At 37.7% G+C, this 21,119-nt stretch overlaps 1 long non-coding RNA gene across 1 annotated transcript in view; it reads right to left on the bottom strand.

The window, feature by feature from the left end:
- LOC150079351 (uncharacterized) overlaps positions 1-21,119 on the bottom strand; it is a 277,103-nt gene that overhangs the window by 13,653 nt on the left and 242,331 nt on the right. The window contains exon 2 of the long non-coding RNA XR_016547582.1: positions 11,985-12,061. This is a non-coding gene — a long non-coding RNA (uncharacterized LOC150079351). The remainder of the gene's footprint in view (positions 1-11,984; positions 12,062-21,119) is intronic.

Genomic DNA, 21,119 nt, shown 5'->3' with positions numbered 1-21,119 from the left:
TTCTAGAATCTGAAGTATCCCCTACCCGATCTTCGGGGATTTTTTAAAAATACTGTAGTACTAATGATATTGTGATAGAAACTTGCTTAAATCTACTTCGTTGTCCAATTAATCCAGTATTTCTTCATGGTTCAACTCCAAACTCATCGCACAATTTTTATTCCATCACTATACCTCTGTTTTAGTTCAACCTTCTTCCGCATCAATCTCTTGAAAAATACAAACTACAGAAATCCAAATCCAGTGTTAAAAAACTATTTTTCCCTAACTCTAACCATTCCAGGATACTACAGATGTTCAATAGATTTTCGTGTTCGGGATTATCATCAAAAAGAAAAGGTTGAATTCTTCAGGAACAAGCAGTACACGACCGGCATAGGACTACCTATGACTAAAAGGGTAAATCCACTTCGGTGTTCAGTTTTTCGTCTGGAAAATCTTCCTTACAAGTCATGTTCCTGTCTTGGGTTGTCGCTGTTCTTGACTAGAGAAAATCCATCCAATTTAAAACCAACAACCTTAAAGCTCTCATGGTCTTTTAATCTCCTTTAATACCCGCATCATCTTGCATGCATTTTCTTGATTAAGTTACAAAATAAAAACTTTATATTGTAGATCTTCTTAATTAAAGCAGGAAGACATCTTTCTTTGACAACGATCTACCCAGTCACATTAATAATGGCTAAGTTAAAATCCTCGGCTTTATGTTCCTCTAGAGGCAAACTAAACTTTATACAGTTCTTAGCTGACTTTCACAAACTACCTTTGGCTATAAAGCTTCAACGAGTTGCCTTTATACTAGCCAAAAACTACCTCTTCTTTGCTGTACCATGAACAGGCGTGCGTCGGATCGGAAGAATTTCTTGAACTCCTTTATAAAGGCAGTACGCTCTTACAAAAGAAAAAGGCACTGGTTACTTGAAGAAACAAATTCTTTGCCCACTTTGTTATCTCTATTATCAACTTCTTGAAATTCTTGATCTCACAACAACTAAGTTTCGTCGGAAAAAGGTATTCCGAAGTTAGTAGAAAGATGTCAATGAATGGTGTTTAGTTAAAAAGAGTGACTATGTCGAGAAGAAACAATTCTTTTTATCACTGATTTAAATGCCAATAAAATTTTATATTTAATTATAATAAAATTACCATTCGTGTTGGAATTAAACACCATGGTTAGAAGTATCAACTTGTTTGACAGCTGTTGGCTGGAATCACTGTTCCGACATAATGTGCCATGGAGTCAACAAGGTATTGAAAAGTTACCCGTGGATACTCTACCATTCATGTAACAGAACTGCTCTCAATTTATGGAATGATGTCGGCAAGGGATTATGCTGACGAATATGCCTTTCCAGTTCATCCCACAGATGGGATTTGAGATCTGAATTGGTCTGGCCAGGCTGGATACTTCAGCTTTTTGTGCCCCAAACCTTCTTTCACTCATTTGATGAAGTGCATGGTTGCACCTTCATTTTGAGCCTATCTCCCCCCCCCCCAGGGTGAGTCCATCAACATTGTGTGATGTACTTGTTCAGATACGTTTGGGATTCACTCTGATCTATCCCCGGCCACCCTGTGTCCATCAAGGCCGTATTTTCCAGTTGGTGTCTGAGATCAGTGGTTTTCTAGTCCCACTATTGAAGCCTCGTGATGGAGGTTAATACTTACGTTCTTTGGCAATGGTTACACTCGAAAACTTGCTCCAGAAGTCGAGTACATCGTTTCGTCACCATATATTTTGGGTAGCAGTTACGTCTGTTCATGAATATTTTGGGGCCGTTTTTTCCATTCGTTAAAGATCTCAAATGATACTAGTCTGCGATGGCTCGACAAGTACAAGATCTCATGGCCAATTTCCTCTTTGGAAGTCCATGAGATCTTCTCTGGTCCACATAGCTGGTGAACTGGTTTGGGCACTAATCGGGTCACCTGGTTTACTTTCCTACAGATGTTGCATACAGTCAAATCTAAATGGTCCTAATAAACTGGACAAGAAGCGTATCCTCATATCTTTGTTAAGAGAAACATAAAATGTTTCTCCAGACAAAGAACAAATTTACAACTTCCTATTAACTAGTATCGTGCTAAAGAGATTTTAAAACGACCATCTACTCATCACCAAAGATTATTCATAAAGCATTAATCTCCAATAATCGTACGTGTAAAATTAAGTTTTTGTTGTTGTTTTAGTTAACTTTATAAGGTAATAAGGAGCTTAAGGTTAGTGCTAAGAAATGCTGTTTCCACCATACTCGAAGGAATGAGAACTCAACAGCCAATTAGTATCCTTTCAGTACGCACGGAACTTTGTGGCATAATAAAATGTGACTGCTGTAACTGACATGAGTTCCGCGAGTTTGGGGAAAGTTTCGGGTTAGAAAGGAGCTAATTGACAATCCCTGTTCGCTCTTACGCTTTGTACAATTCCATAAGATGACGCTGTTCTTAAGAATGAGATTGAATTCGCACGCCAAACTTAAAGATGTCCATCACAATTTCAAAAGACCGAAGGAGCCAATGTAAGGGGCTCGGAGAGATGATGAAGAATGATGCGAGGGAAAGAGAGAGACGTTTACTTTATGACGCAATTATTGTGCTAATTGACGAAGCGCCAGTCTTAACTATAATTTACGGCTGTTTCAAGATCCTGGCAGCATTTAAGTTTCTCAACTCAAAGTATGAGACAGCTCTGTAATGTGAACGCTTCGTTGCTAAGATGTTATGCAGCTTAAACCCGTTGTGTGTGTAGTAGAGAACTCTACTGTCTGGAGAGCGTGCTGTGTTTCATCATCCTAAGGAAATCTGAGCATTCTAATTTAAAGGGATTAGAACTGCACAACGCGACAAAACTAGTTGAACTGGAAGAATGCAATAGACAGTACATTTTCTGGGCCCACTGTGCTCCCGATATTCATCTGTCTTTTCTATTCTCTCGCACAATCTCGAATTATGTTTCACCCCTAACCATACATATCCATATACAGTCGGTGGTTATTGAAATACGATAATCCATCTGTTAATTTGTTGGACTTTCGAATGTTCTGCAAAACATATCTAGCCGCTTCTGGTATGGTAGCATAATTCTTGTAATTTTGAAAGATGACATTATTGTTGAGGGACAAAAACTGATCTACATGATCCAGGACAATATTCAGGTAGTCCACAACTGTCATATGTTGTTGAACATAGTCCTCATTCCCAACAACAAATTCCCCAGACCGTGACATCCTGTATGGTATACTCTCTCTCTCTCAAGAAAGGACCGCCCAGTTTTTCATCCCTTAAAACAGATACATCAACTGCAAGAATACACGCAGCTTGTAGACAGTCTACTCACCAAAGAGCCATTCATAGATGGAGGTATAAGATCCTGATTAAGCGCAATGCACATTTATCTCTTATTCAGTGGTTTTAATGTCCTTTTCAATATATTTTGCGCCAACCAGATTAAAGTTATATAATCCTATATTTTAACCTTTAAGATGATGTCCATTTCATGAAATAACTGAGTTCCTACTCCCATAATACAGGAAGACAAAGGCAACCAGCGGAGGTGAACAATACAGGTATTTAGTAAACGCCCTACGAAATGAATATTAAAACTCCCACCTTCATTACCTTAATCCTTTAAGTACCACTAAGGCCCTCTCTTAAGCACCAAAGCCACACAACGTCCTCTAGTAAATACATTCTCAAAGTAAATTCTGTGACTCCGATTGCAGAAAGTCAAACGAAGGCCACTCCCTACTTCACGCATTCAAGAAAAGCGCGTTGTTGAAAGTATCATCGCAAAGTGGTATTAAATATCTACTTTAGTCATGTCGTAGGACAGTCATTTCCTTTTATTTATTTACAGAAGGCTTTTCTGGATACGCTGTAGATTACATTGTAAGCCTTTTACTCACTGTACCTTAAACATTTGGAACGCCATTAGTTTTGCATGGAAGTTGGTCATTTATTCCCATTAGTGATGGGAGCACTGATGGCAATTCTGTCGATTGACTGTTTCACCTCATTTGCTTGTATTGGATCCAGCACGATGTTCTCTCTGGGATGGGAACAGGCGGAGAGAAAGAGAGAGAGAGAGAGGCAAAACGCTCTACAAATCTATACGGTACAAAGTTTAGTGTGGGGAGGAGGGTATATCATAACACCCAATATCGATTATATGTTTCCAGAGTAGCGAATAATTTACATCGCTGAGAAATCGTAATGAAATTTCCAGCTGCTATTCAGATGGCCTGCTTTGATTCCGTTTCTTCGCTCGTGGCATATCCCCATAATGATAGGTAAATTGTGGTAGATGTGAAATTAATTATTTTAGAATAGATCCCCGTCTTAATAGAGCATCGTTGGGTGTGTTTGAAAATGCTTTAGTTGTAACAGCTGAAGTTTAAATATTTTATGTCTGAAGAAATGAATTGGTTAAGAGGATATCAAAATATACAGAGAAATGATTGATCGCGTTGACGTTTCGCAGATGATTAAAAATCATCTTCCTCTGAGGCGAAAGATAAGACAATTAAGCGATTGGAGAGTTCGCTAATTTATTCTAAAACAAGAAAATAAGGACATATAATTAAGAAATAATCCTAATCATTATATGTAGTCTACGCGCGTATCACCGTCTTCCCCATACCAGGTGGAAAAGGCCCGGGTTCGAATCCTGCCAATGGACAGAAGAACTTTTATCGGCTTTATTCACTGTGGCCGAGTTAACCGGTCTCAGGCCACGATTGAAATATCTTTCGCTAAACAAGCTTGGATTTTTTTTATCCAGCATAATAAAGAACACAAACAATTTACAACCATAATACACTGATATAAATGACATACTTCTCTAATTTGAAAATTTTTTTAACCATTATATGGACATGATCTCCCTTTTCGTTAATTATTCACTAAATTATTTGAGTGTTTGGACATAAAATCACCACTTATGTGCAATCTAAACAAGCTACTTTCAAATATTCTTTCCCATTTAGCTCTCTGGCATGTATTTATCGTACTACGTGTTCTTAGAACTTTCTCTTCACAGGCTTATTTTCTTCTTTACACACAAACAAAAAATAAAGGAATTTGCTAAGATCTCTTAAGAGTCAGAAATGAGGGAAATCTTTTCTTAACGCAAAAGCCTCTCGAGTGGTAGAAGTCATCTTATAACTGTTGGCTGCGAGAGGTGATTAAACCTAGCTGCGAAGCCATTAGATCCTCTCTGCGGGTTAATTACGTTCAAGCTTCTATTCTCTTAGGAGCACGTGACTTATTTTTTCTACCTCTTTTACGAAAAATATGCAAATAACTTAGTTTAATTAAAATTTTTCTATGTAATTAGCTTCATCAGTTTTTGTTTTGTTACTCTCTCCGTTGGTGATGATTTGAGAGTATTTCTTCACTGATTAGAATCCTCTGTCCAGCAGAAGGCGCTGCTATCATTGGAAAGCAAATCATCTTGTCCAGCGTGAATAGAAAGTCGTCGTTTGTTTGTTGATCTTCCCTGCTGTAAGAGATATTAATTAATTCTAAATTGTTGACACACACACTTTCATTATCATCAGTAGGAAAAACTTTTGAGATTTATTCAAAGGGTAATCTGATGATGAGGTCAAACAAAGAGTCTCGAAATGTTGCAGTATGATTAACTAGTCAGCTGAGGTGATTTAAAACTCAATTTTGTAATCTAGCTTACAATAAAGTTGCTTAGATCATATTCGCGAGATTCAATGATTTTGTTCTGTCGTTTAGTGTCATCTAAACAATTTTATTTCTATAAACGACAGTTTTTAATCTCCTCAGTTTTTAAGCTCTTTTTTTTGTCACCATCAGTTATGGGAGGGAAGTCCGAAGCCACTGTCCATACACGCGTTCTGTTATAAGCCTGACAATTCGCACGAAGACAATAATCAATTATTCGTTATCCCCCTCTTGGAGGCTGCTCCCCAGGGGAGAATGACAGAAAGGACATGTAGCACGCTCAGTAACTTTCTCTTGTGCGCACGCTACACGGGTGTTAAAAGCACTACGATATCTAGAGGGGGGAGGAGGGGGCGTGTTGAGCGCTTACGCAAGGGCAGAACGCTCGTGGCCTACCAGGGACCTCTAGAGATAATACTCCCACAAGGTAGAAGCTCTTCTTTCCCCCGCCCCAGTAGTACATCTATTTAATGACTGCGTGTCTGGTTTCTAACTTCGCAAAATTTTTTTTCTCAGTGACATATTTCAACGCCATCTAGCAGCAGACAGCTTTATTTATGACTGACAAGAACATGCGCACCCCTTGACGGAAGAAACCGGTGCTTGTTTGAATAACTTGGATTTTAACCGAAGTTCTTAGAATACGTAAGAACAGAGATTTCGAAAGCAGTTGTTGTAAGACATTTTGTAATCAGGATGTGGCAAATAAACAAAGAAGAAAGTGTAAACACAAATATGGGTATCATTTGGGAAGATAAAATCCTCGCGAGGCTGCACTGCAGGCCCGTCTTGTAAATACAGCATCTGCGCTAAGAAAGACGGAGGGTGATGGATGAAAGAAACGGTCTTAAGGAGATTAACAGAGAGATGCTTTCCAAGAACTCATTCACACTTGAGTAAAAACATCCGAATAACTTTTCTGTACGGAGATAAAAGTATTTTTATACAAACTCGGAGTACAGTGTATCATCTATTTTTTTTTTCTTTTTTAAGTTTTCAAGATTTTAGTTGACTTTTTTTGCGTTCTTCTGTGTTTCTGTCATAACTGGTTAGGTTGAGATGAAGATGAAGTCATTTTATAAACGAATAAACGTGAAAAATTTTAGAAAAAGAACAAAGATGGATTTTTAAGATATGAAAGCAACAGACAGAAATTCGCTACTGAATTCTTTCTTTATAGATCTAATTTTTTCGCATTAAATTTTCCCCAAACCTACTTTAAAGAATAATTAAGGGATAAAGAGTTTGTTCATAAGTGAAAAGTATTTAATTTCAGAAATAAAAGCTGGCTTGAATTGTGTTTTGAACTAGGTTAGGCTGATTAGAATTTTAAGCACGGGAAATAAGGCCACGAGGTTTCAGTAACGGGTGTATATCCTGTGGTTTCTTTGTCGGTTTTTATTTCAGGACGAAAAAGCCACACAGTCTTCGCTCGAGGTCAGCTAACTGGGCTTAAGTTGTGAAGTAGTCATAAAACATGAAATGAGGAGGCATTTATTAAATATCGGACTTAGACGAGAACTGACAAGGATTTGAGCGTTAGCTCTTGCCATACAACAAAGCACCCTTCTGATAAAGTACATTTTATGAACGAATCACTGTCCCTGCTCTGAGACTACTTCCCATGAAGGATTTCTTTTGAACTCTTTCAAACTAAAAGTCTTTTTAGTCTTGCTCTGTTCAGGTTTCATTTGCAAAACAGATTTTCTAGTTAATTAAAAATGCTTCCGAAAAAAAAGATGCCATCATTCCTTTGATTCCAAACCAATATTATTTAACTGCTCTTGCAATATCTGCAATGAAAGCCCTTCTGAAATGCAGCAGCACACTTTTTATCCTACATCAGAAGCACGTCGATATCTTTGAAAGCGAGTCTCAAAATAACATCTTGGTCATCATCATTCTTGTAACAAAATAAAAGAAATCTATCTTACGATAGACCATTATTCATATAATATCAGCTTGGTATGGAATAAAAAAAAAACTGGATCGTTCGAAATGGAGCAAGATTTTTTTCCCATTACTATAGAGGACAATATAATGGAAAGGGCTTATTTTTAATAATGTGAGGTTTTCTGGGCCATGTTTAATAGAAAAAAGCGAACCTTTATAAAAGGCGATGTTTGATTACTTTGCTATAAAATATCCGAAGGTAAAAAATAAATAAAAAGTTCTTTTTTTTTGCGCTAATGGCTTTTAGAGTTTCATTGTCTTTGGATGTATAGGCTTAGTAACATTCCAGAGAATAAAAATATTCGTGATGCTTAATTTGATGCCGACAACAGCTTCAGAGTGCTCACTAATAATTCCCGAGAAAACGAAAAGAAAATCAACAGAGTTACGAAACACCATGATATATACTTTGTGTGCAGAGTTCAAAATGAAATACTGAAATGGCGCCTGTTATAAATGAAATATAAATCCTACAGCACAAAACGAAACTAAATTTAGCGTTAACGACTTCACTAGAGTTAGTTTAAAATTACTTCCACCTCCAATTTTAGCCTCGGAGCCAACTTTCGAGTTTGTATTTCATTATTCGCTTTATACGAGTAAGATTACGAGCCCACCCTTCAGCTTACATGAGAAGAAAATGAAATGTCTCGAGTTATAGCAAAGCATCTCGGATCTTTTACACAGTTGGACGAATTTTCCTAACAAAGCATTAGAAGAGTAATGAAGAGTGACAGCCATCTACATCGAACCTCTCGTGAACGGGTCATTAAAGCCAAACTGGGCTTAGTTATTCCACTTCCGGTTACCTTAGGATCTGTGATATGGAAAACTGATGCATTCTTTATTCAAGTATATTCCAAAGGGATTGCAAAGCGCTGTGTCATCACTTATAAATTTATACACCGTTGCTCTCTGACTGGGAAAATATTCATCTTGCTCGTTAAGTGTGTAAGACTTCAAATCACTCAAATCAGGTGTTTTGCTAGTCTTTGAACTCCGCATAATGGAAACAAACTTTTGTAATACTCGACTGTACTTATAAATAAAAATGAATTTTCTGGTTTATAGTCCAGGAGGACCATATAAGATCAGAGGAATTAACGAGACAGAGAGAGAGAGAGAGAATACAAGAATAACCGTCTTCAGCAGTAATATGAGCTAGCCCAAAGACCTCAATAAGATCACCTCGAAGATGCCTAGTCTCAAGACGCTACCATTTGCAGAACTCAACAGAACCTTTCAACTGGTAGGGGTGGAGAAGCTACCAATGAGACCTTAAAGCGCACGTGCTGTCTTACTTATAAAAGAAGCAAAAAAAAACATTAATGAAATGCTTGTCTGTAATTTCCCCATGGTAGAATCTTTTATTTACGTGTAATACTGCCATGTTAGCTATTTACGTTTCTTTTGGTGAAGAAGCGAGGGTTTTCACAGTGTCGATAAGCCGTCTTTACCTCGTTCTCCGACATTACCACTTCGTGATCAAAAGCAATAAAACTTTACGGTTGCTATATAAAGAATTGCTTCTGTCGGCAACAAGCGAAAGGCAAAATCCCTGGGACTACCCGTCAGTTATCGCAGCCACCCGACTCCTTTGTTTTTAATTACAGTTGAAAATGGGGAACACCGATGCTGAAAACCCTCCGCCTACATAAAAGTCGTGAAGTCAAGTCAGTAGTAAGACGGAGTGTCATAAATAACATTGGAAACAGTGCGAAGCTAAGGGATGTGTCAAGGAAAGAAGGCACTCGTGCAAAAACACTTAATTGAGAAAGTCGTATTCTGAAAGTTTCTTTCTGATTCGGGCAAAGAATTAAGAGATAGCATCGTGTTGTTCTAAGTTCGCTACTGAAGATGAGCTTTGACCTGTCGCTTTCTTACTCTTACATGTGACGTCTTAAGTGAATTATACTGGCGCCAGTTTGTGCCAGAGGAGACTTTGAAAGCTCCCCCTGATACAAAACGTTTACTAGTACATTTTCTTCATATGCTAAGTGAAGCAATCAAAATCAAGTCCCCGAACAGTCTGAAATGAAATATTCATACAAACATGCGCAGAAAACATTTTTAATTAACACAGTCATCGTATAATTTCAACAGAGTTACTGATATGCAAATCAGTAAGGAAATTTCTAACAAGTTAAGTTGCTTGTCAAGTAAAAAACGATCAAATGCACTCTCTATGGAGTTCTCGAACTTATGTTTAAGAAATGCATTAAACTACAACGAAAACTGTTTAATATCTAAGAAAGCAAAGTGCATCCATGCATCAAAGACAAATACTAACGTTCGAACAAACGAGAATTTTAAATTACAAACGCGTTATATAAATAGGATAAAAGTACAGACGGACAGATGGATGTGAGCACTTTGCAATGAGACAGAATGGCTTAAAACATGTCGCCAGTGTAACGCCTACCTCTCAGCATCTGCAAGTTACGAGTTCTTCCAGAAGTTCTTTGATGTACACGTAACATTTTCCATTGTACTAACTGGAAGGAAATACAGCCATCCATTTTTCAAATGAGCATGCGCAATGGTGGTTGCATCGAACTGACAATAAACATCTCGCAGTCCGAATTTCTTTATGCGATAACCAGGTTCGACCTTTTTTGCTCTTTTATACATGCTGGGGTCAGAAAGTTCAGAAAGAAACATTTGTTGGGTGTACTTTGTGAATGTGCGCGCTTTATCCTGTTATAGATCAACGGTGAATGACCTTCTCAAGTCAACAAAACAGCCTGCAGCAGACGGCACGTTATTGACGGTGCAGGACTAGAGGTGTGGCTCTGAATGTTCAGCTGTCACTCGGTTCCACCCCTCCCCCAAACTAAACAGCTGCTCAATAACGGTGGTGCAAAATGTCTCCCCGTTGCGAAGACTAAGTCCTCCAAATAAAGGGTCGTTTTCTCAAAAGTCAGAACGTAAGAGAAGTAATTAGTCACCTGCAACTTTTCGCGTGACTAAGTTTTGGTAAAAGATGGAGAAAATGATCGTTAATCATATCTCTTGAAACTAAGCTGCACATTGCCATTTGCATATATATATATAGTGACAAATCTGTGAACACCTGTATAGAATTAGGGAAATTAGGAACTATTAATCTGAGGTTTGAATACCAGAAAATAATCCAACACGTATTGTTCATCGATGTCCCCTGCAAATGTAGCTTCTCTGGATCTCTTACCTTACATGCTGGGAAGCATCACTTACAAGTTAGGATTTCTCTGTATTGTAAAACGAAGTCATTTTACGATTTAATAACTATGCCTCCATAAACACCGATAACCGGAAGATCTCTTATGTTTTTCTCCCTTTCACCATCAAGTCAGTTTATTAATGACAAATTCCTCCGGGGGAATTTTAATTATCTCCCACAAAGTGCTCTTTCATAAGAATCGAGGCCACAATATTAAATTGTAAAAATGGAGTGTAGATGCACTCTTAAATAAGAGGAGTAATGATGGGGCCTTATTAAGGAAGATATCTCGCAACAAATCTTATTCCTAATTCAATTCTATCCTTAGTAACCGTTATTTAAGACATCACATTATGGTTACTAATAGCGTTATTTCCAATGGGAGTCAGTCACGCATTCAATGTTACAAGAATGTTTAAATAAAGCTTTCGGGGACCTCTATATGAAGTGGTGGGTGTTTAAATACAAGCATTTTATGTACGCATAAAAAATTATCAAATACGTTTCGACGATTTCTCCCCCAGGCATCCGTACTTTCTTTTCCAATGCATCTAACCAAATATCACCTAAGGAAAATTAATGTGGCATGAATTGGTAAGGAAAAATCAATCAGGAATGTACTGCTATTAACACTGACTCAACAAACTTCATCAATATCTCATCCTATGAACTGTAAAATTACAGAAAATACGAACCAAATGACCTTTCTATCGACATTTATTAAGCTCAGGTAGTAAAGATGGCCTTTGAATTAATTGGATAGCACTAATAAAGATGGAAAAGCAGTGTAAGCAAATAAATGATGATTCTGCGTGTGCTTCAATAAAAATCCTTGCAAAGAACAAGAAAAAAAAAACTCGGATTAAAAAAAAATTAATTGGGAACACCTTACATTAGTGATTAAGAATAACCTCGTGTATTAGTGCAATTACAGTTAATTAGCTAGGCTTAAGATGGAGTTGAGTTTTTATCAGATATTTCACTTCTATATAATCCTTCCTTTGACGTAGGCGGTAAATTAAAAATTAATTCTTTAATGCCGACTTCTTATTATCCGTTTTCTTTAAAATCAGTGCTCCGATTTTCTTAAAAATCGATTGAAAAAAAAGAATATATCATAAAAAGGCATACGTACATAATTTGCTGTTGTCCTGTTTGTCTAAACCATCAAGCTTCTCTGCTGGGATAATAATAATGGAAACGACCACATGTCTGTAAAGACAATATATAAATATTATAAATCAGTACTACAAAAGCTGATTTAAATAATAATAATTATTATCGAGACTATTACTACACCTCCAATCTGAATATCGAAGTAACACGTGGACATAGAGAGGAAGAAGAAAATGATTCTACTCGTTTTTCATTTTACCAATATCTTACGTTGATTCCTTGCCAAACTTTCGCCCACAATGCCAGTGTTATAGGTAAGAATAGTTGTCAGAAATTTCAGTACCAAATTGAATTGCGTGCAATACTTGACATTTCTAAGAGCGGAAGATTGCACGCCATCTATTTGTAAACTGCAATTTCCAAGTCTTAGGCAAGTGTTGCCATCTCGAGTCACGTGAACAACAATACATAACATATGGCCACTGTCATCACTTCGCTTCTCTTGGAACATCAAGAACGTAGTTAATTGCTTTAGAAACAGATGCATCTACGTTGCTTTTTTTTCTAGAAGAATTGCCAGAGAATTCTTCCTCTTTTATCCTCAGCGCAGATTTACCATGCAAGACGGTAAATCTACGGTCCTCATAAATATGCTAATTGCCTTAGAACGTGTTTCATCTGTCTGCTATAATTGAAAGCACGACCATCCAATTCGCTTTCCCCCCCACCACGTTTCGGAATACAGTTAAGAGAAAAAGACGTGAGTTAGATAAATTGTAAGGCATCCATTATTCCAGAAATAACATCTTATTTCTGTAATTACTTCGTGCCCTAAATAAAGGTACAGCCCTAAACGTCCATACACATCCATAAATTTGGTTTTTAAATTTCTCGGTCCCCTGTAAAAATTAATAATTAATGTAGGTTTAATTGCAGCAGGGATGCGCGGATATATTCGGCCTCATTTTTAGTACGCGCACTTAGAAACATCTGGACATAAAGTTGTGCAAGGGTGGCAGTTAATTAGCCAACTTTATGTGATTTTGATGTGGCCGATGCGAGAACACGGATACAAAAGAGATTTGAACGCCATCTAGGAAACATTCACGACATGCTCGTATAACATAACGGCAATTCGCATGCAAGAACATTCTCTTTCTTTCTGTCTCTCACAAACTCATATTCCTTTCCTGTCTAAATAAAGACTTATCCATCTTCTTTCATTTATTATACGTGATATTAATTATAGCCCTAGAGGAAACTCCTTTCCCGTACATCGATGGCTTGCCCGAAATTTTAAATCAAGTCACATATTCCAATGAAAGATTAACATCATTAGTATTCAACTCAACATACACTATTGTTCAAAGAGTAAACGTTGAAAACAGACGAATAACCCTTTTTTTTAATACCCTGGCAGTGTTGAGAAAAGAGAGATTAAGTATAATTGATACTTTTATTCACTTAAAAAAATCGAACATAGCGCGTGAGCTCTTAGGACCAATTTTCTATTAGATTTTGATTATTCTAAATAAGTTCACAAATTATAATTCCAATAATTAACTTTCATTTGTCAAATAAACGTAACCTATGTTTAATTAGTAAAGATAGGTAAATTTTTAAATTTATTAAGAAATTGTTAAGTAAGACCTTTAATTTCAGGTCTCCATCTTTTGATCACTACAGCGTTCAATACCAAATGGAAAAACTGGTGATGGAAGTAATATTTAACAATTTTTGGGTGTATCTATCGATAATCTAAATGACAAAATTAAACAGAACTGTGCGTGAAGGTGATTACGCCATAAAAAAATGACCACCCAGCGCATGCGCATAAAGAAGCCTATAAAAAAAAAAAAAACTGTTCGACGCTACCGGTAAGGAAACCCTCTATTAGTGGTTGGTATTAACGCCTAAGAATGCAAGTGGAGCCATCAATAAATCCCAACTACGACTCTTTTAGTGCATACAGCGCTTGGAATTATGTATTATCAGGGCCGGCTTTGCTTTGCCCAAAAAGGGTGCGGTGGATAGAGAAATAAGAGAAGCGCTTCAGAGATCAGAAGAGGATGATTTCGGTCGTAATTACGGTGTGTCACACACACGGGCAGTTACAGATTGCTTCCTTAGCGACACTTTTAACTACACACGAACTGTGATTTATTACGGCGAGGGGAACCATTTAACGCACGTGCTGTTAATGACAAATGTTTCTTCGTCTCGCGACTGCGTGATATTTGTAGTCAACGGTAACCTTTTGAACGACGAGCTGTTTAAAGGTTATTTTAGACTCCAAACAGCCCCTTTTCCCTCAAGCCAAGTTTCTATTTTTACCTTTGTAGGTTAACAGTTTTTGATTCGCTTTAGTGAGGGACAATATGATCATCAACTTCAGATTTTATAAGTGGAAAGATGGGCAATAGAATTACACCGATGAAGAGTTTCTAAAAGCTCAAATGATGTGAACAAGTCTGTTTTTGGAAGTTAATGCCTTCCAGGTTCCTCTGTGAATAACTTTAAATATGGATTTGTTCCATGCTACTGTTGTCTCTTTGGTATTTCCAAACAACTCAATCCAATCCACACAAAGAGAGCTATAATGAGTCGATCTGACCTCTCTTTCCCTATGCACGTGTGTTTATCGACCCTTAGTCACATATAGCAGCGTTCTTTCTAGAATAAATATAAATCGGAAATTTTTGTCACCACTTCTACTTATGCAAGTTTAACGCTACAAAATGGAAGGCATTGTACTTCGGGAACATATCCCAGAAGTGGTTTAGAGACTGGGAGCAGGAAGGAATTAAAGGACGTTCCGGATGAGAAAGACTGGTATTATGATACACAAAGGCTTGAAGTTCAACATTCAGTATAAAGAAGCGGCAAAAGGGAACACAGTGATTTACAGGAGAACGTAGTCATTATCCCTTTCTATAAGAATGGGGAGACCACGCTTGGAATACTGTATCTGCAGGCGCCAACTGAAGAAAGGAAGTTCTTCTGAACAAGGTGTACAGAATGTCGACCACATTGGTGAACGGAAAGTATTATTCCTATGAGGAACGGCTTAGAAGATGTGGTCTACAGAGCTTAGCAACTAGACACACTAAGGGGGGATTTTATTGAATATATAAAGATCTGTGGGGAGAATTGGAAAAATGAATGAGAAAGAAATATTTTCATTGGTGAGTGAGACAAGAACCAGGTGGCATAAATATAAAATCTCAGGGAGTAGACTAGATATTATAGAGTTAATCTTCAAGTAGCATGTTGGGGAACGTTGGAATAAGTTGTCTGCAATTGTAGCTAAGGCGAAGAGTTTTACGAAATTCAAGAAGGAATTGAATAGGCGCTTTCTGATGATGGGGTAAAAGGAGTTTTCCCTTTCTTTTTTGGCAGATGCAGAAAGAGTTCGCTTCCTTGCATGATTAGGTCATATTAATGTTAAGAAAAAGTTTGGTAAAACCTTAGAGTTTTGTTATTCATCCGTTGAGGTTTTTTACGGGTCCCAATCCTTGGTTTTGCTAATAATAATCCAGATAACAATAAATTGTATGTCTCAATAAAAATGTCATTAGTATAGCTAATTTCAAAAAGGTGGAAAACTTGCCTAAAGATTCCCTCGTTCTGTTCAAAATTGAACTATTGGACAAACTAGTTTTGTATCCCTCATTAATGAACTCTCTTTCCTTACAGACATTCAGTTTTCGCTAAATGCCTTTGCTATAGATATTCTAAAGACACTGTTCATTCGAAATTAAATTTAGGAGAGATGGAATTCGAATCCAGACGTTTTCTACATATTGTGGGCTGACTATTGCAGAAACTATGGAATTCATAATAGTTACTGTGACAGGTTATTGTGAAATTCCTACAAAAATATATCTATACATTTTTCATTTACAAAATCGCTTTCCAAATGTCTGAATTCCAACGAACAATTCAATTTTTCTACTGTTCGAAGGAATTAATTCGCATCTCGAGATAAATTTGATGTGAATTAACGGAAACCAGTGAACAGTTACCGAACTAAACTTCTACACATTCGGTTATCAATAAAATACCAGAATATTCGCTCAGCCGTCCAACTCTGGGCTTTAAGGGAATATGAATACTTATTTGATATTTGATTTGGTTTGCAATGTGCACAAGCTGTGACGGCTACCCTTCGCTTCGCATCAGAACCCAGGAATCGATCACAAATTTCCTGGGAGTGATAATGACAGTCGATTACAGAACCGAAGGAGGAAGAGTTACTCCCGATCATTGACGCGAGAAACGTGGACCACCAAGAGAGGAAATTCCATCGCACAACTTCTCCATTACTTCGGTGATTATTCATTTCTAGAAATACTTTATTGCGCGTAGCTTGAAAATTCCACAGCAACATTATAGAATACATACTATTGTACACTATTGTCAATGTTTACTGGTATTTTTCTGTTGAAAACTCTGTGTTGGGAAAATATCTGCGTCCGGGTATTATCTTTATCTCAATACCAAGATATAAGCGGCTTACTTTATTTCCTGGCGATGTTCCTAAGTAAGAAGTAGAAAAGACTTAAGAATCTTTTCCAAAAGTGTTTCCACGTACTAAAAGTGCATCCTCCCGTACTGGTTCTACATCGAACTGATTTATTCGTACCCTGAAGCCTTCAGCAGTTTTGCTCGCGAGGCTAAATCCCCTTTCTCAGATTTTTACCCAAAAGTTTTCAGTTTCTGCTGATGCGCTTGTAAGCATGTGTGCTGAGAATTTATATTGGGATATGTGAGTGCAGAATTATAAAGATAACAGCAACCCCTTTAGAAACAACGTTCATCGTACTAGCGTGATTGACTAGATACACTATCCTCCAAAATTATCCAGACAACATTTTAATATTGACGTCTCGGTTCTCCTTTGACCTACATGACACACACTCACCACCCTTCTTAGTAGACTATCCATCAGCAGGTATAGTTCTCCATTCCTCCTACAGAACAATGACCAGTTCAGCTACCGATGTGATGGAGTTCTCAGCCGGCGTCCATCCCATGAGTGTTCTACAGAGTTCAAATCGGACTCGGCATCGTCCATTCCAATTTTGTACATTCACATCCACCGGTAATATGGTATGGACATCCTGGTGAAATAAATATGGGTATGTACCAAGGACTGCTATAGGGAGAATGGAATTGTCCAAAAAATGTTAAGAAATCAATTGTTCATCGGGAAAGGTCCGATAAGCTACAAAGGGGGGTCGGTCCATATGTGTTTTGGATGATAATGTATATTCAAAGGTAGCATTGGTTCTTTTGTCAGATATTTTCATATGGGGATTCTAACAATTTGGCCACCCATTGTATATGAAATCCTGAGGTGGTTCCTGCTTCACTTCCATGTTGATGAGGTGCCAATTTGGAAAGGTGCCAGCACTTCCTTATTGATAGAATGCGGAGATCTATACCGAAGATCCTAATTACGGTCCGCATATGTGTGATGATAATTTAATTCACTGCATTTGTTGGTATTCGTTAGAAAATATCCGTTGGGCATTGCCATGCTTTTTTTTTTTTTTGCTGGAAATGAGAAATGATTTTCACATTTCCAGTGTTCGCGCAATAATAGATTGTTCACTTACATTACACACTGCATTATGTAGAACTACACTTATTCATCTTAACGGACATTGGTTTGCATGGCTTAATAGCAAGAGGATACTATAACAGGGCACAATTAAATGTGACTACAAGAAAGCAAAGGTTTTATAAAAGGGATGATACAGTATATGCAGGGTGCTTCTACTCAAGGTCTTGAAGGAAACAATCCTGATTAACATCAACCAAGGTCTGATCCGCATTTAAGTTACGCGCTGGAAGATATGTCAATCATCTCCAACACATTGAAGACCACTAATTGTATTCTCTTGTCCTTTGAGAAAATGTGGAGAAACACAAGGACCTGACTTCCTACAGCGAGCTGGACTCCAAGTAAACAATGGCAAGTCAACTCACATGGCAATCACGAAAGTCTCATCTCATACTGACCTTGGACTAACGAGGGATGAAGAATTAAATTTCAAGGAACAAGACGTATGCTACTTTCTGGGCTATCCGCCAAGAACTCGCGGGCTGTCACAACATTAAACTGATCGAACAAAACATTAACAGATGTCTCACACCTATACCACTATATGCCTCCGAAATCTGGTCCTCTGCATCTACCTCTCAATGTAACAAATTTCTGACAATGGAATAGTGGATTTCAATAGTGGAGGGAACCCGTTCACCATCTCGAAATCTGTTCTCCTAATCAATCTAGGCATGACCTCCTGGAAGCTCACTGTCCTCAAAAAGAACCTGTCAACACTCGTTAAGTTTCTAACTCGCCAGATCGATGCCCCATCGATAGAAGGTATTATTGCACTCCCAAAAGCAAGAAATAGAAACTAGCAGAGCCAGCATCCCCCACTTAGGATGAAGCTATCTAATCTGGACTCCTTAAAAGGAATGTTCCCATGTAACACCATCGAACACTTCAACATTGATCCAATAAAGTTCGAAGACAATAAAACATATAGAATCCAAATTATGGACCAAATCACCAGTATATTAATCTCTTTAATTTTTAAGATCAATTTTATTTTAAAGTTAATTGTAACTTCCTATTAAGTAAATATTTAATACCATTATCGTAAATATCTTGAAAATTTGTAAAAAAATTTCAAGTATGATAAACAACATGGATCAGCTGAAAAGATTCTTTCCTGCCAACACAAACAGATTTTTCGAACTTTTAAACATATTATATAAACATCCATCATTTCCGTAACAGATAGGTATTAAATACCTTTAAACTAAAGGCAATATAATCGCAGATAAAACCCTTAAGTCCTACCTGTTCTGGATGGTAAATAATGCAAATTGAACAGCTGAAAATGGATATTCATACATTTACATTCAACTCCATCCATTGCTATTACTGAAGTTAAGCGGTTCCTAAGTTTAATTTTAGCCCTGGAGCTCGGGCATAAGGTATTTCTCATCCAGTATTATTGGTATCGACCATGATTTGTTCTGTTAATTCTATTGTCCATCAGCCTCCAAAGGCTGTCTATAGACTATTGTAGATGGTCTTTCTTTGCAGTTTAAATATCGAAGTATTTGTATATAATTAACTGTATTAAGCTACATAATCTTTGGCGCAAGCGTTTAATAAACCACCCCAACATTTTTCTGTTAAATATTTTAAGAAAGCACGATGTCGCATCAAGCCTTGTAACTCATGTGGGCACCATAAAGGCACAGAACATCCATTATATTAAGCCTGAATTACTAATACGTAAAGGCACCAAAGTTTATATCTTGGCAGAATATGAGATGGACTAATCAACTTGGTGCTCGTTATGGATAACTTATTCGGCTAATTGCTGAACTTAATTTGCATAGTTTAATAACGAATGCATGAGGGAAAACAACCTATGTTTTTCTAATGTTTTGTTCTTAAAATCTTTTATCAAGGAATATCAAGGGGGTCGATTAGACTAGAAAAGAGGATAATTTTCCTTGCTTCTTCTTTTACGATAAATCTTTATATCCAAGTGCTTACTGTTGCTTGTTATGGGCAACTTTAGGAACTTTATGGTACCCGCAGTTTCATTTTTTCTTGTGAAATGTAATGTAGGATGGAAAGAACTAAAACTAGCAATCTCTGAATTGATGATGCATTTCGGCTCTTTCCATCCTCTGTTAAATTTCAATCAGGAAGATAAAACTGGATATTCCATGAAGTACTTAAAGCTGGTCATAATGAGATACGAAAGTCGCTTAGGTACAAAGGTTTTATGATGTTTTAAGCAAAATCAAGCATTAAACACGAATTTCTTAAATAGAATTAAGATTAAATATGCTCAATTTAATCGACCTCGACTACTGTGGCAAGCAATTCATTCCAGGAGTACAACACATTTATTACTTCACTGTGTAATGAGTTTTTCCACAAGAAGAACTTGTGTTTACTCTGGAACGTTATCTTTATTGTTCAAAACAAGGGCCCACTCATCATTTTTAAAACAGAAGATATTCCTCAGCGATCGAAGGGAAGGAAGGTTACAGACTGCCAAACCTTTGCGGTTGGCAAAACTGTGAACAGCTGATACTCGCAGATACTTTCTCCAGGTGAGGACTCTTCAAGGTCTCATCATTAAGGCACATGATGCTTCAATGCAGAAGAGGAAAAGAAGGCTGGAACATGTTCTTTGGTGGACTGAAAACTCCACACTTTTAAGAAGTAGGATGAACAGGTCAAGGCGTGATGCTCGACGATGTAAGCGGATTCCCGTATTGGTCAACAAGTTGTGCTGGAAGGAGTAACACAGTGCTGATGACGTTCAGTGATCAGGGTGTATCTTTTACAGGCGCAGCGATTTTTTTTGCGTGTAATCTCCAGGGCTTGCAGAACTGTGTCGACGGTTGCTTTACAGGTGATATGAGGTGATTTGAAATTATTTGCTGTCCCTGTAAGAGTGAGGGATTACATGGTTGATTTATAAATTACACGAGAGTGGGCCACGTACAATGCTGTTCGGCACGAGTAACTCATGATTACTTTCCTCAGGTTAGCGTCTTCGAAAAGGATATGGTGGAGTCATTCTCTTCGGGTTTGTTTGTGACATTCCTTTTGGCTGGTCATAGTAGTATGAATGATAAACTGCATGCGTTGGGACTTTCAGTCAGTCCTTTTTGTGAATACGAAGTGGAGGAAAAGCCCATCATTTGACACTTGACTGCCCTGTGTATGCGGACTACAGAACTGAACTGCAGTTGTCAACAGGCGTGTTTCAAGTTGGTGATCTGTGGTCCCTGGTGGCTGACAAGGATCATATCCAGATTTTCTCGCGGTGGATAACGCTATGTTCGTGCTTGAAGGAAGACTACTACAGTGAAGTGGTGGCTTGGAGTGATCAATGTTGACGATGTTCTTTATCTTTCTTTCGGCTTTTTCTCTTGTTACTTCCTTTTCTGGGGGATGCATTCTACTTTCGTCCCCATCTGCCTATCTCTTTCCTACCTCAATTTTTCCCCAACCTTCTACTATTTCCTTTTCCTTTCGAATGTTTCACTCGGATGCGCCTCTACGTGGCTAGAGATGGGAGTCATGCTCCCTCCCAGCTGC

This window comes from Mastigoproctus giganteus, chromosome 10 (assembly GCF_048544385.1).
Source record: "Mastigoproctus giganteus isolate SK-2022 chromosome 10, ASM4854438v1, whole genome shotgun sequence".
Classification (NCBI taxonomy): domain Eukaryota; kingdom Metazoa; phylum Arthropoda; class Arachnida; order Uropygi; family Thelyphonidae; genus Mastigoproctus; species Mastigoproctus giganteus.
Note: the sequence above shows the minus strand (reverse complement) of the source record. Positions and strands in the feature narration are given on the sequence as shown.